The sequence below is a fragment of the Leopardus geoffroyi genome, chromosome X, assembly GCF_018350155.1.
Source record: "Leopardus geoffroyi isolate Oge1 chromosome X, O.geoffroyi_Oge1_pat1.0, whole genome shotgun sequence".
Classification (NCBI taxonomy): Eukaryota; Metazoa; Chordata; class Mammalia; order Carnivora; family Felidae; genus Leopardus; species Leopardus geoffroyi.
Window position 1 is genome coordinate 100,405,172 of NC_059343.1, and position 6,000 is coordinate 100,411,171.

Below are 6,000 nucleotides of genomic sequence, written 5' to 3' on the forward strand. Positions count from 1 at the left end.
GAGATTGAACCCCCAGAGAATTGTGAACTGCTCTTTGAAGGCAGAAAGTTCTAGTAAATATACCATCACTGCATACCACTGAAGAAATCAGATGAGCATTCAGTCTTGGCGTTTAATAATATGGGCATATCTCCGAGATTTTGTAGGATTGGTTCCATACCACGGCAATAAGGTGAATTTCCCAAGAAAGTGAGTCAAGTGAACTTTTTGGTTTCCTAGTGCGTATAAAAGGTAGTTTTATATTATATTATATTGTTGTCTATTATGTGTGCAGTAGCATTATATATAAAAAAAAAAGTACATACCTCAACTAAAAAAGGCTTCATTGCTAAAAAAATTAACCACCATCCGAGCTTTCAGTGAATTGTAATCTTTTTGCTAGTAGAGGGTCTTTCCTTGATGTTGATGGATGCTGACTGCTGGAGGTATTGATTGCTAAAGGTTGGGGTGGCTGTGGCAATTTAAAAAAATAAGACAACAAAGATTGTGATTTTTAAATATCTTAATGTATAATCAGGGTTGAGAATTATTATAAATTTTATCTCCCAAATAACTTTTGATTCCTTCTTTTTCTTTTAGGCCCATGATCTTTAAATATTGTTGGAGATGCTAATGTTTCCTGCTACCCCCTTTTGGTTCTTTGGTTGGTGTGTAATAATCAAAGTAACAGGACAGATTAAGAGAAAAACAAAATTAGTTTTGTATGTATGTGGGCCTCAAAGATATGAAACCCACTGACAGGCTGTTGAGGCACATATGAAGTCCTGAGGTTTAAGGGGTAGGAGATAGGAGGTTAGGTTTCAAGGGTGGAAGGAGGGGAGGGAGAGAGGAGGAAGACGACATAGGAGAAGATGGGAAGATCAAATGTTTGGTAAACCAAGTTTTGCCATTTCTTTTGGAAAAGTCATCCTGATGAAATAAAAAGAAAAAATTAGTTTTTGGTAACAGCACTCTCTAACTTTTTTTAGGCTGTTAAAGGGAAGGGAAAAAGTTCTGCTTGAGTCTTGGATTGTCTTTATCTTGAAATAACTCACATGTCAAAGTAGCATATTCTGGGGCTGCTTGCCCTGAACCCCATCAATGTTTTCCGATTGCATATAGAATATAGGTCATACTCCTTAACATGGCTTACAAAGTCCTGTAGAGTCTCATTATATTCATTCATTCTTTCACAAGAATCTGTTGATGTTGGTCATTGCACAATAATGGGAATGTCCTTCATGCCGCTTAACTTTCCACCTCACCATGGTTAAAATGATAAAATTTATGTTATGTATATTTTACCACAATAATACACAAAAATTTATTGAGTTCTTACTAAGTGTCAGGCATCTCCCAGTATCATCAAATGTCTTGCTTTTTCCTCAACACACCAGGCTTTTTCATATTCATTGTCTGAAATATCCTTCTCTTCCCTGATTCACAAACTCCCCATTGCTGTTAAAGATACAGTAAATGTTTCTTCCTACATAAAGCCTTCTGAAATTGCTAGTTCCGATGGAACTGCTCACATGAAGTCTTTAAATGAGAATGCCTCTATTTCGTCCCTCTAAACTATTTTCCTCAGAAAGAGAACTGTTTCTTCTATCTTCATTTTTTTGTTTCTGTCTGATTCCCACCTTGTGGTGGGTAGGGTAGGGCAACACGACCAGGTGTTGGGGTTGAAGTGTGAATTTTGAGGGGCCAATGCTGGAGAAGGCACCTGGGAACAGCTAGTATCAGAGGAATGGGCAAAACCAAAGTTTTTAGGGGAAATCCAGTGCTTAAATATCAGGGCCATAACACAAAGGGCAAGTGGCAAAGAGTTCAGAATTGGTTGAAGATGTGATCCAAAGTCTTCTTCCCACTGACCTGCTACAAGCAGCTTAATTCCTTATTATTAGAGGTCTTTTGTTGTGCTCAAGGTGCAATGTGTACCAGAAATAAACCCTTGGGAAAATACCTGTACCCACAGGGTATGTGTCACATTCACTCTCTTATGACAATCATTTGGCACAAATGACTTAGGTTTTTTGGTTATGACTTTGGAAATTGATAAGTAGGAGCCTGAGTGATGTTTCGGTAAGGACAGGGAAGGGTTTTCCATGCTCTAGTAGCAGATCTGGGTGACTGTGGATTTAGGAAAACTGTGAGCTCCTGAGACAATTGCTGACGGAGACCATGAAGATACACATTACCTTTGTCCAGGTTCTGTTCAGAGCTGACTGTATCCAAAGGAAGCATGGTCCTATCTCTGATCCCTTGGAATTTGGTAGCTATATGAATAAAATGTAGACATTTTAGAGGAAATGAAAGCCATAGAAAAGTTTGTGAATATGAATGTTTTCTATTGACAGCAAAAAGTGGAAGAGAAAAAGGACCATAAAGATTGGTTCAGCATATTCCTTTTTTTTAGGGTTTATTTATTTTTGAGAGGTGGGGGGAGGGGCAGGGAGCAAGGGACACACAGAATCCAAAGTAGGCTGTAGGCTCCGGGCTGCGAGCTGTCAGCACAGAGCCTGATGCAGGGCTCGAAATCACGAGCAGTGAGATTATGACCTGAGCCAAAGTCGGACGCTTAACTGACTGAGCCACCCAGGCACCCCTGGTTCAGTGTATTTCTAACAGTAGTACAGTTAGGTAGGGAGGGGAGACACATACTCCTCCCCCAACCTGACCTACTCTTGAGTGTTTAGAGAGCCTAATTCTTCACTTGCTTGTTTGCTTGTGCACAGTAGGCTTATTGCATTTTTTGTCCTGAATTCAAATTACTGTTATCACTTCTAGTAATTGCAGGTGTCTGCAGGAACAAGAGATGCTTCTGTGGCTTGCTGTAATTTTAGATGCTCCTTTGTTCCTGCTCTATGGCCATTCTTAAGTTAGACTGTTTAGAATTAAGCTCAATGAATGTGCTATCTGCTCTGAATGACCCAAGACATGTGTGTTGGAAGTAAACCTGTATTTTTACTCTTGCTATATTTTGTGTATGCGCCTCTGTGGACCGGGGACAGCTTGTGCAAATGTTTCTCTGTAGATTTAAATAGTCTAGTAACAGCCAAATCTGTAAGTCCTGTCTGCAGTACTCAGTAGGAAATGCAGATGCATGTCAAATCACTTGGAAAACTGTAAACCACTTTATAAATCGGAAGGATGCTAACAAATACCTGAATACACTGGATAGCCACTGAAAATTCTACATTAGCAGGCTGAGCTAAGTGCAGACACAAAAGAGCAAATTTCTTATTAGCTGTACTCACAGGAGGACACCATTGGTATAATCAATCCAAGAGCAGCAGATAATTTAGACATCCTTGATACTTGAATCAGGGATTTACAGATTTACTTTTGTGATTTACTGAAACCGATAGAATTACCGGTTGTCTTTCTCTGAGTACAGGTACATAGAATATGCAGAGATGATAGTTTAGGAATTAAATATGCCTCTGACTTATCTACGGAGTGGGTTCTCATCAAAATACAGAGTTTGAGGCCTGAGATTACTCCATGTGACACCTCAGTCCATATTGCCTCATAATGTCCCCCATTTATTTCCAGGACATGTGGTTTATTGCTCTAACTAGATTATGTGATGTGAAAACAAATCTTTTTTATGAAATGAAACTGTCATTTACTGAGACAAGTTCTATGTGATGATTATTTTCCTAGTCTCTTTCACAAACATTATTTCACTGACTTCTCAGGACATTTGTGCGAAATGGAATTTTTATCACTGTTTTTATAGATGAAATGCCAAGAGTTTAAGCAAACCTGTGCAAGGTCACACCACGGGCCAATGATGAGTTGGGGCTTGAAAACCAGGTATTTCCTTTCCACGTCAGTGCTTTTTCGTCTTTTGTGCCCCTTTGTCCTTTTTATCTGCTCTATGATTTCTCTTAGTGTTTGGGAGAATATATCCACTCCTTGTGTTTCAGTTGATGGAAAAGTGACCCAGAATATCTTTGTTAGTGAGCAGTGTTAGAAAGTAGCCATAATTACTTAACTGGAAAAAAGTGGACCCTAAACCCCATTTGAGCCTTGTCTAATATAGAAACCTTGAAATTCTCATAATGCTTTCTGTGTTTTCTGTTGTATCCTCAAAGAGATTTGGGGAAGCACAGTTTGAATCTCTCACTTCATCTGTGAATTTGAAAATGTGCATGGAAAATGGTATGATTGTCTGGGTAACACAGAGGTAGCTATTTCTCCATGGGCATTAAACCGTCTTATCAAGTTTTCACCAGTCACTCATTTTCTGAAAATGAATTTGCCATGTTTCTTTCCCTCCCTTTTTACAAGATGGAATGGGAACTCATTTATGTTAACTTTTCAGCTTTAAAATCCACTTTTAATCTTTCACTGGAGTACTACTCTCTTGGCCAGGAGAAAAAGATCTCATTAAAAACAAAAATGATATACAGTGTCTATTAATCAATTGGATGGAACTACTTTATGCCCTGAATGCAGAATGTTGAAATGTATCTCTTAAGGATCAATACTGTTTCTAAGTAACTAAAGCTAAATCAATACCGTCTCCACACTTCACTTTTGGTAACAGATCATTAGATTCTAGTGTTTCAGAACCTGTAACTACAAATACAGACTGGCCAGAAATAGTTTTCAAAGTAAATTTTTACCATTTGTTTTTTTTTTTGGAGGTTGATTTACTTATGTTTTCATGAAACCCTTTTATAATATTACTGTTAACATAAGGCAAATTCTCTTAAAGGACTTTTAATATATAATGTTTTGACATCTCAAAGAGCTTAATTTGAACTATGTATGTCCAAAACCACGTAATAACAGGGTTCAGCTATATTACGTTTTATTGATTTCTGCTTACTCATTTTAGTTTCAATGTACACCAGACTTAGGGAATTAATGAGTTCTCTGTTGAACATTTAAGAACAGATTTTAAGCCACAGCATTATTGCTTTTCAGGGTTGGAGAAAACCCTCAAGGTATATGGTTTAATTTCTTATGTGAGGCTTGGATCAGTCTCCTGTACAATAGCCCCAGCAAGCGAATTCAAATTTCGGTTGCATTAAATCAAGCATAAAATGTGAAGGGAATGAGGTTGATTCATTCAGATACCTGGCAGGAAACGGATGATATCCTTTGAAGACAAATTTGAGCAGTTTAATTAAGGGGTATTTACCTAGGCATAGGGACAGATATAGATAAGAACAAGAAATAGTGGATTACGTCAAGGTTAGCAATAGTAGGGAACTGCAGGACAGAAAAATATGTAATTGGCTGCCACCTCCCACCCCTCAATAAAAAGATTAACTTGAGAAAAACAAGCACAAATTTTGTAATATGTTGTTAACCTTAAAAGTAAAACAGCTAGTTATTTTCTCAGGAAAATGGATTTATTCTGGAATAACAGAAGGATCGCAATTTTGACTTGCAAGCTATGGCAAACCATAGGTAAGTTTAGAGATCAAAGGAGGGGAATGTTACTTTATGGACAAAAGGAGGAAGCCAAGAGGGGTGCTTTCAAGGAAAATTCATTGGAGGAAAGTGAGAGTTCAGGGTGGTGGCACTTTATGATTGGCTGTATTGTGGTGTTTTCTTATTGGCTAATCTTGTTGCTGGGCAAGGAGAAATTCTTCTTTGCTCCTTCTGGAATAGTAAAGTAGGTTTATTCCAGGTGGGACTCCAAGGTAAGTCTTGGTCACATAGTAGCGCATGAGAACTCACCCTTCTTGCCTCCTGTCTCCATTTTAAATTAGGTTTCCTTTATTCAGCTTTCCAGTATATACCTCTTGTGTACATGGGAAAGACCCAGGAAAACTGAGTAACTTAAAGACAAAAGAAGATGTTGGCAGTTTGAAGGGGTGAAAGGCATGTCATGGGAGTTTATCAGGATAAGCCCAGTAAACAAGGGTAAGATTGTTATGCACATTTAAGTCCTTGACTTTTCCTTGGGTAAGGAGATTCTAGAGTTTGAGAATCATCTCCCTCTTCCTGCTACATAGAAGTAGACACTTACAAATTGAGATTTTACCTATAAATGTAAAT